Source organism: Athene cunicularia, assembly GCF_003259725.1.
Source record: "Athene cunicularia isolate RWA chromosome 4 unlocalized genomic scaffold, athCun1 chr4_part2, whole genome shotgun sequence".
Taxonomy (NCBI): Eukaryota; Metazoa; Chordata; class Aves; order Strigiformes; family Strigidae; genus Athene; species Athene cunicularia.
This window is the reverse complement of record NW_020799099.1, coordinates 13,078,064-13,088,880: the sequence shown is the minus strand read 5'-3', so window position 1 is coordinate 13,088,880 and position 10,817 is coordinate 13,078,064. Positions and strand designations below refer to the sequence as shown.

Below are 10,817 nucleotides of genomic sequence, written 5' to 3'. Positions count from 1 at the left end.
GGGTGAGGGGGAGGGGGGGAGGGAGGGGGGAGAAGCAGGGGGAAAAGAAAGGGGTCAAATGACCAAGTGATTCTGAAGATGAAGTCCTTTAACTCACTGAAAGGCAACACACAGTGAGCATTGCCAAGCTAGCGGGGGCCCAGACTTAGGCTCTTTACAGCCCTGTTTTTCTAGCAAAGCTAGGAATCCAGCATATTGCTGTATTTTACACAGAACAACATTGCTATACTGGATGTGCCAATGGAAAAGCTCCCATGTTGCTGAATTAATACATACAACAATACCAATTCAAGCACTGCCAGTCTGTAGAAATTGAACCCCCAACCACACACTTGCCCTGGGTGCTCAGGACGATCGGCCAGATGCTAAACTAACTGGCCGTGTGATAACATGCTGTTTACTTCTTTCCTCTAGCACCAGGGTGGAAACCCTCATGAACACAGGTGCTCTTCAGATGTAACTTTTGCTGTAGCTCCTATTGTCTCTACGTTTCTGGAGTGGGCATTCTCCTGATTCTTGGGCTGAAGTGTCTCAGTGCCCCACCAGAGGAAAGGGGCTGCCCTACAGTTCTCTCCAGCCTAATCAAAGCAGTGCAAATGCCAAAGCAGGAGAACATTTTGTGTTCTGAGATAATAAGAAGAGACAGTAGACTGAAGACAAAATAAGCCACTTACCAAATTTGCCTTCCTCAGATAGGTCATCTTGCTGTGAGGAACAAAGTGTGCAGGTTCACTTTTTCTCCTCCTAGTGCATCAGTGCATTTTCCTTTTTAAGTAGTCTCTGCTCTTTCTCTTCATGGCCACACATGTCTCCCACCTCTCTGAAAGGGAGGGCTGCAACAGAAGAAAGGGTGTAATCATTAAAATCCCATCTGCAAAAAGTACAACACCCAGTTCCATCCTGTGCAAGCTCAGCAGGTAGAAACGAGCCTGTCTGTCATGAAGCAACTGAAGGTTTGAGACCCATTCCCTCAAACTGCTGAAAAAAGAAATCCAGGTGGGATCAGGCTGTTCACAGTGAACAGTCAGAGGCCTAAGCAGATTTGCAGCCTGGAGCAAGATGGATTCAGACACACCATGATGTTCTGGCACTGAATTTCCTTCATAACTCCAGATTCCTTGGTTGGAGAGAAAAGGAGGGGGGCACTCTATGTCCTACAATCAAAGTAAAGTGGCTTTTCTGTGCTTCGGTCTGCAGCCAGAGATCAAGGAGATGGATGGGGTCTCCTAAGGAGCTGTGTATTAAGGGTCAGCTGCCAGAGGATCTGAAAACCTCCACACGGAGACTGTTGACTTCTCTACAGCCAGAGGTGCTGAATCTCAGGTGACAAAAAACTAACCAATACTGAAGTGATTAAATAAGCTGCTCGAGAGAGAAGCCTTTCAAAGAGGTAGCCCCCCAGTAGCCCTGAGACTTTCCCCATCCCTTGCCATCTGTCAGAACTGGGATTCTCTTTGAACTCCACCACAGCCAGAACCTATTGCACTGAAAATAACCGTACTATTGGTGTACAGGCAGATCAGGAGTGTCTTCCCCCACAGAAAGTGTCATGACCTCCAAGCAAATGAGGTGTTTCTTGCTACCTGCCTTAAACACCACTAGAGTGTGGAATGAAACCAGCTCCTTGCAACTAGACAGCTGAGTGTTTCAAGTCCAGACTCGACATTATTGAACTCTACCTCAACAACTAGAAGCACTCAGACTAGTCAATAAAAAGCATTACTAACAGTTGCTCCTCTCCTCTAAGCCAAGTGGAAAAATGGTGCCACGCTGCCGAGGATGTCTTTTGCAGCTAGCATCATCTCAATAAAACACATATGTGTCCCAAATAAGAAATGCGGTCCCCAACAAGGCTTAGCACAGATCTCATAGAGCCGCAGTCTGCACTGGTATAAGCTCAGCACTGGTCAGGTCTCGTATCAAGCCAATTGCTATACCCAGCAGTGTCTCAGTGCCCCCAAACCAAAACTTGAACGTTAAACTAATTAGCAGAATGCTAGTGCTTTTATACCTCCCCTGCAACCAGCAGGATAAAAGATAAATAAGTTGTTAGCCTCTCCTAAAGGCTTCCAAACTATTTATTTATAGACTCATTTATAGGTGCCCTTCACAGAAGCATCTGACCTTTTCATAATGATTACTGAACCTCTCCCATAAAGTCTGTGCATAATGAGACAGCATTATAGTACCCATTTTAAAGAGATGAGAACATGGACAGAAAGCAAGTAAACGAAATGATCTGGTTGCAGAAGCAATCTGTTCCACAGACATGTGCCAAACAAAGATGCTATTACTCTATCACATCTTTAAAAATCACTCAAACTGCTGTGGTGCTGCTGGAAGAACTTTGCAAGACTCTAACAGCTATAGATCAGCTTTGGATCCAGCAACAGCAGGATTAAGATGCTCACAGTCAAGCCATCCCATCAAACACCAGTATCACCTTCTGATTACTGTTCCTCTTTGTAGATTGGACCTACGAGTGACCAAACCTTGGTTTTGAGGCTGCTTTTCCCTCCAGTCTCCTAAGCTGCTCTTGGTGCACTTCTCAAGGTGGGCAAAGGCTTTGTCTGCCTGGAAATTAAAGCACGTTGGAGAGTCAGAGCAAAGTTTCATTTCAGCCCTTTGAACAACCCCATCACTCACAATGTTTACCATTAATTTGCTATCAATGAGACATAGGTTGCTGTACTGACACTTGTCATAAGTACCAACCATGAATTCGATTTCTTTCTGCACCACCATTCTAGAGACTTTCTAGGTTGTTTTTCACAGATGAAGATGCCATCTTGTCACCAAAGCAAATGCAAAAATGATATTACTAGATCTGCCTCTGCAGGATGAAATGAACCTCTCTATTGCTAGAGGATTACCAGTTTGAAGCCTGCATCCCAGAGGACTGAGACTCACTCAATGAAACCAGAGATGTGTGAAAATTCACTGACTTTCAGTACCAAAAAAGCATAAGGGACCACGCCCAAAACTCCTTTCAGGTTGACGTTTATGCCAGAGCACTTTTTCTCCAAATTCAGAGTTTAAAAAAAAAAAAAAAAAAAATCAAGCCTGAAAGTTTCTCCACCAGTCAGGAACAGCAGTGTGGGCATAACATGTCTCTCCCCTGAAGGTAAGTTGTTAGCAAGTCCCTGGAAATGTCCTCAATTCTAACTCTTACCTGATGTTATAGGGCTGCACTATTGAGGAACACATTTTTCTCTTAAGCTGTGCTATCAACAGCTTCTTTTCCTATATAAAGGATCATAAAATAGTGGAAATGGGTAAATCTGGCCCATTTCTTTTCACACCAAAACAGCTTCCAGAAGAGTGTGAAATATGTCCTCACCTCGTCCCAGAGCACCATGTTTGAGGCACTCAGGGGTTCATTAGCAATGATGCTACAAAAACTCTCTCAGACAGCAAAGAATTATCCCAGCAAAGCGCATCAGACAATTTAGAGGTAAACTCTTTTATGAAGGATTTCATGACCTCATGGGAAGCCATTGCTCTGTCCCTATAGTATGTACAAGTTAATGGATCTTCCAAAGGAAAGCACAAGTGTACAGTTTAAGAAACTGAGAAAAGAATGACTTTTTAAGTATGACCAGGTGATCACAAGCACTTTTGAAAGGGTATCTTCTGAGATATGCCATGCTTTACCTAAAAAGAGACAGGCTCTCCTGGGTGTCCCGTATAGGCAACTTGGCAAATGCATGATGATGCTGACAGAAACAAGAGAGGGAGGGAGGAAGAGGAATGGGTGAGTACTGCAAGTGCCCAGTTTGTTTAGATATATTTTAAAAGAATCAGGACATTGTTTTCCACTCAATGCTTCTTGTCACTGAATACAGAATTTAAATTTCAAGGTAAATGTTATGTTTAAAAGTCAAAACATCAGTGATTTTGGTCAAATAAAATTATTCCAACACACAGGGGTTGTCTTTTCTTTCATCAAGAACAACCAGAGGTTTTAATTACCTTTTGTTCCTCTTTCAGCCTGTGAACCAAAAACCATGGTATTCATACAGTTTTGATTAACATTAAAGTTTTGTACTAATGAACTCTTTAGGAGCTGGGATTTCCATCCCAAACAGTTAACGATTTGATTTTATACTGTAGTATTTTAATTGAAACAACCCTTAAGGGCATTGCCACACAAGTAACTCCAGACATCTGTACCACATTAACTAAACCAAATTTTCAAGTAGCAGCTCAAAAGCTATATACAGAGCACAACCCTCACCTTACATTTCAGCCTGACATCAGCAAGGGAAACAGAACTGTCATATTGTGTTAGGTTATATGGCTACTCATTTAAAACAGCGCAGTTCAGAGGTCACCATGCTATAAAGTATTTGGTTTTATTGTCTTCCTCTTTTGATACTTTGAAGAAAGATAAGGGTAAGAGAGAGACACAAATACAACAGTTTTATTGTCTGTGCACTCACTGGGTTACACAAAGATTCAGTGCTTGGTTTCAGCTTTTTTATTATTATTTTTTAAATAAGAAAAATCTTGCAGGAGACATGGAAACGGTTATGATTATTTGCTCAATTGACATGATGCCTCTTAGGCTAGTTTCTAGCTTTAAACTATCATTTTGGCAAATAAAGATTAGACTATTTCCAGACCAAGGTGGATGTGTAATTGTAATGTCTGCAGAAATGGAGAAACTAATGAAGGAAAAGATATCTTTGGGACCTAGACCTGGCCACAAGTGTACCCTTGCCAGGGTACTTAATGAATATTTTGCTGCTCTGCGCTCTTTGTTAGATATCTGCCCTCCAACAACCACAGATTCTGGAAAGACTCTGCAATCATGAGAGATTGTGCTGTAACAAGCAATATTTTAACTAAAAGCTCAAAAATATTTCTGACAGGTCTTCAGGGCTATTTATTTTGTAAAGAAAGACTTTTGTACTGCTGAATCTTGCTCTCTTCTGGCTTTTATTTTTTTTTCCCTTGAAGATGTAGTGTTTTGCTCCAATTGAGAAAAAAACACTGTGCAAAGTGGTAGGGAAAAGGGTAAAACCAAAGAAAGCCCAGCCTTTTTCTACTTACAGGATTTCCAATGAAAACCATTAAACACCAATAGCTAATCTCCTGAGCCAAGTAAGTCCAGGCTAAATGTTTACTGAATAGAGCTGACCTGAGCTGCTGTCACACAGCAGAACTGCAAGCAGCACATCTGGAGGCAGCCATATATATATGATCTGAATTCACTACACATTGCTGAATTTCTCTATGACCATACCCTTACCTCCATCTCAGCCAGCATCACACCCAGGCACCAAGTCACCTTTGCTTTGCCTTTGAGAGATGTGTTCCCGATCATCCTTTTTCTTGGAGGTGCTGACGGGAAGAGCTGGGGATGCCCAGGCTCAGCTTGGGAAATGGTGACCTGTGCTGCACAAAAACATAGGCTCAAGATCTGGTGATGGCACAGTGTAAGACACACACTTTCTGTCTTCAACTTGGGACTTAAAAGGGGTGAGGGAAACTTCAACTGGGGTCCCACAGCACAGCATCATACTCACCCCTCCAACCCAGGCTTGATAACCTGCAGTACTGGTTACCCTTGTGAAAAGGCTGGGTGGAAAGTCCCAGACTCCACTAAAGTGCTATTGAACTTATTCTTAAGTTTTAAGTGGCATTTAAGTGGTCAGCAAGGTTTGTTCTAGACCCCATATTTCACCTGTGCCAGAGCAGTACAATATTTCTTGCTTATATGAGCATTTCAGTGTGACTGACTTTGGGTAGCAGGGAGCTGAAGTCATGCCAGACCTGTTTCATTCTGACATTTATTTGTGCAATGAAATCCAAGGATCTTTTCTCTTTTTTTTTTTTTTTTTTTTTTTTTTTTTTTTTTTTTTTTTTTTTTTTTCCTATGTGCTTCACTCAGTACTCTGTGACATTAAAATCCATCACACTGCTGGCCCTGGTGTACCCATTAGATCGTACGTGCCAACAATGCTAGAGCTCCGTGATGGGAGAAAGACAGCAGAAAGAAAACAAATATATGTGGCCTGAGGAAGTCAGTTTTAATTTCTTGCTAAGCTTTCTCTGATTTAGGGCAAGATTCTGTTGCCCTTAATCATGCCGCGATACACTAACCTCCCTCTCAAGGAGGAGGCAATGAATAAATGCCATGCAGCCAGAGGCACTTCTCCTCCCATTCATTCAAGCACTGCACAAGATGCCTGAAGCAGCCTTTGGTAGCATTAACCTTCCCAACAGAGAGAAATGTCCACAGAAAGAGCCATTTCCTCAATTAAAGAAAATTAGAGGGACAATTAGGGAGAAGTGGCTCTTTCCTGCTCCTGATTACTGACAGACACACAAAGCCACACAGCTCCGGGGTCTCGAACAGAAGTCATCTAGTCCTCTAACATTTCCCATACAAACTCCTGCATTTCTTTTTACTGTCCTTTCCCCCCCACATCCAGAAATTAGTTGAAATGGTGTCCCTGTGGCCAATGCCTGTAATTTCTGAGCCCTCCTGTGTTGCTGAAAACTAGCCAGCAGAATGAGCCTTCCTCCTGTGCAAAGGAGAAAGGTCACCTGAAGGACAGTGCATAAGAGCCTCCCCATCGCTACCTGCATGCTGTTGGAGACAGAACAAACATCAGTCCCCACTGTCACAAGTCCTGTTAATCTTCAGCAGTCACTCGGCACGCTCACAAAATGCCATACAGGAAGGCAATCCATATAGCCAGCGTTTGAGCGTGTGGTGGCAATCAAGCATTGCCAAGGCTATGTGCCCCCAAATGTAGAGCAGCACAGAGGCAGAAAGAGCTGTATTGACATTTAGGGGGAGAGATGCAATGATGGCTCACTTAAGCTGCATGAGGCTAGTGGCTCTACTGCTAATTTTATCTGAGACTTTGTACATGCAGTTCTAGGTGATTTGTGTTCAATTTGGCTTGAACTTCATTCATAGCCAATGGTCCAAAATAACAGCACACTGAAATAGCTGAAGGCAAGCACTCATTTTCATCGTGTCTCTTGGATGCGAGTGCCATTAGCATTCCTGGGTTCACTGTACTGCAAATGCAACATGCGTGTGTCAAATGACACTGGACAGCCATAGTTCTGCTCTGACAAAGTTCAGCTCTGTTATTTCCAGTTAGAGACAACTGGTCCTAATGGCACCCAATTCTCCACACCCCTTAGAGCTGTAGAAAAGTGAGGCCATGATCAGGGAAAGGCATGGTATTGCTTTAATTAGAAATTAGATTCTCGTACTTGGTCTTTAGTTGATCCCCATCAAATGAAGGGTCTCTTCAGTACCCAGGAAAGTCTGCTGTCCAGCTGAGTCACAGTGTTTGAATTCAGGCAGTATCAGCAGAGGCAAAGGTGACAAAATACAGAGGTCTAAAAACGGGAAAGAAAAGTCTCAGGAAAGAGTTAAATGTAGTGAGAAGGCTCAAAACAGATAAATAAGATTTACCTGAAATAACAAAGCAATGAGGAGAAAAATAGAGAAGAAAAATTACAAAGTGAATAGCAAAGGAGTTCACAGAAAAAGAGGGAATGGAAGATAGTTGGAAGGCACTGAGAAAGCCGAGACACACATGAAAAAGAACAAAAGAAGAAAAAATTTAGAAACAATTGGAAAACAAGCCATACCTCTGACTACTGCCTTCTCCCTTCCTGAAACCCATCTGAGGTTTTACATACAGCTCTGTCACCCTGGCCTTGCATTTAGGCTGCTGTACTAAATGAAACACAAAAAGTCACAGAAATGGCAAGGCATATCCAAAAGTGGTGTCTTAAAATATCCCATTCTGGGCAAAATACACCTCTTTGTTCATGTCTGTTACCACTGCAGACAAGTTGCAGCACGCACAGATTTCTGAGCACACAGCATTTTTCAGGACCAGGCAGCTGGATCTCTTTGCAGTTTGCTACATTGAGCAGTGCTAGCTCCAGACAGCAAAGCCCGATAATGACATCATCCTTTTCTAGCACTGCTCTTACCTACTAAGGCAGAGTTGCTTTTATCTACTTTATCCCATTTGCAAAATGTGGACAAAATCTGGAAAAAAGATGGAGGTATGATAGATAGTACCTGAAAGGCAGTTTTTGAGCCCTACTTACTTATAGATCTCTCTTAATGAAGGAGAAAACTCAAGATGAAGCTCTTCCTTCAGCTGTGGTGTTTATAGAAGTGTTGTTTCTTGTGCAATCTCTGCTTGTCTTTTGCTGAGCTTAAACACTGTCTTCCCTCACGGACGACACTGACAAAGACTCTCTCCTATACTTGGTTAGATAAAACTTGTAAGAATTGACATACTTGTCAGATTTGGTCAGGGTAAGAACTACTGAGAAGGAAAAAAACAGAAGAGAATTACCACGTATGCCCTGTTTCCTTTGGAAACCAAGCTAAAAGCATTACAGATAGGCTTAGAAAATAGTTACACCCATTAATCTCTGATTGACCTTCCTGATGCTATCAAAACTGAGAGCAGTGAACCATGTGTTTTCCATTTGATTTGCTGTGTTCTTGTTCAATAGGTTAAAATCTAGGACACGTCTTGAAAGACAACTCTTTGACTGGGGCAACCAGAAACCATCTGCTTGATGACACTCTTCCACACTACCTGTAAGTTTTCATAAAGCGCTTGCCCTCTCCTGATTGTAAAAGAGCTGCCAGCTCTAAAGGGTCACATTTCAGTGATGCGTCTGACCTGCAAAACAGGAGTTATCACTATTGCAAAACAACTTCCCAGCTCCATTGGCATCTCATGTCATTAACAGGGCTAATGAGGATTTGCCTATGTCAGGTTCAGAAAGTCAGGGAAGAGTTTAAGGTACTTGCAAATGCTAAGTGCTTCTCGCACCACACTACATTTCTGCATATATGATAATTCTGAACTCTGAAATAACACACTGGTAGAGTAAATACAAGTATCCAGAGGTAGGCAAGAGGGCTGAAACTGCACAAGTCAAAAAGAGTGCCAGAAACCCCTTCTGGGCACAGGAACTTGACAGTCAGCTATACTACATCTGCAGATTGGCTCCAGCATGCTTCACCCTGCACCAGCAAGGCATTTCCCAAATTTTGCTGTTAGCACAGACCAGGAACTAGATCCAACAGGCAGCTTCCACACAGCTCAGCTGAAGGAGTTTAACACTACGGTGTCATGGTTTAGGCCCAGCTTGCAATCAAGCACCATATGGCCCCTGCTCATTCCCTCTGCTCTGGTGGGATGGGGAGGAGAAAATATAATGAAAGGCTCATGGGTTGAGACAAGGACAAGGGAGGATCACTCACCAGTTATGATCATGGGCAAAACAGACCTGACTTGGGGAAAAAAAAAATCGATTAAATTTGTTACCAATCAAATCTGGGTAGGATAATGACAAGTAAAACCAAATCTTAAAAACAACTTCCCCCACCGCTCCCTTCTTCCCAGACTCAACTTTGCTCTCCATTTCTCTAACCCCTGCCCCCCAGAGGCACAGTGGGCAGGGGATGGGGGTTGTGGTCAGTTCATCACATATTGTTTCTGCCACTCCTTCCTCCTCAGGGGGAGCACTCTTCCCCTGACCCAGCGTGGGCTCCCGACCACAGGAGACAGGCCTCCACAAACTTCTCTGATGTGAGTCCTTCCCACAGTCTGTAGCTCTTCATGAATTACTCCAGCGTGGGTCCCTACCACAGGGTGCAGTCCTTCAGGGACAGCTCCAGCGTGGGCTCCCCACAGAGTCCCAGCCTTCTTCGGATGCAGCCATGTGCTCTGGTGTGGGGTCCTCTATGGGCTGCAGGTGGATATTGGCTCCACGGGGAACCTCCAGGACTGCCGGAGCACAGCCTGCCCTCTCACCATGGGCTGAAGGGGAGTCTCTGCTCCAGCACACCTCTCCTGCTCCGTCACTAACCTTGGTGTTTGCAGAGTTGTTTCTCTCACATCCCACTCCTCTCTGCTGCAGGCTTCCCAGCAGTTTTTTTTTTTTTTCTTCTTCAATGTGTTATCACAGAGATGCAGCCACCATCACTAATTGACTTGGCCTTGGCCTGAAGTGGGTCTGATTTGGAGACAGGGGAGCTTCCAGAAGCTTCTCACAGGAGCCACCCCTGTAAACCCCTCCCACACTACCACCCCCCACCCAACACATATGGACAAGGTCAAGTCCTGCCAGCTGGCCTAAGAACCAAAAACCACTCTCTGTTACTGTTTAATTTACTAGCACAGATGTAGCCCACAGCTGATGGGAGCTGTGACAGGGCTTGCTTCCACACAATGCTATCCACCATTTACTTTTTCCAACCTGAACCCTTGAAAAGATGTCCCGTTGTTTAAGGATCACCATTCTATAGTGTCCTACCCTTCCAAAACATCTATAAAAACATCTCAAAACACAACTCTAACTGAAAAATTAATCTCTTGGTAATTACCAATTCTGTTTCCCAGTTCTTCCCTTTCCAAACATTGTAGGTAACATTTTACACAGATGCTGCTGTTTTGTCTGCTATCATGTTCATCTAGATGCCTCTATATTGTTGTATTTTAGATTTGCACACATAGTGGGAAAGTTTGCTGGTCATATTTCCAAAGAGTAACTGTACAACCTGGTATAGCTAGACACCACTGGTTAATGCTTACAGAGAACTCTAAGTAGTCGTAATCCTAACAAACAAAAAATGAAATATTTTGGTATGCTTAATCTCCTATAGTTGTTTAGGCCCCGAAGGAAACAGAGCACCGCTCAGCACTGGGAAGGAGAAAAATTAAACGAAAAGGCTCAGGAATCGAGATAAGGACACCAGGGGGTCTCTCACCCATTTAAAAGTGTACAGACAAAAGACTGGGGGGGGG

The 10,817-nt window shown here is 43.4% G+C and overlaps 1 long non-coding RNA gene across 1 annotated transcript in view; it reads right to left on the bottom strand.

Annotated features, from left to right (window-relative positions):
• Positions 1-10,817, bottom strand: part of LOC113479778 — an 18,568-nt gene that overhangs the window by 563 nt on the left and 7,188 nt on the right. The window contains exons 2-3 of the long non-coding RNA XR_003398337.1: positions 5,255-5,395; positions 675-833 (exon numbers count right to left, since the gene is read on the bottom strand). This is a non-coding gene — a long non-coding RNA (uncharacterized LOC113479778). The remainder of the gene's footprint in view (positions 1-674; positions 834-5,254; positions 5,396-10,817) is intronic.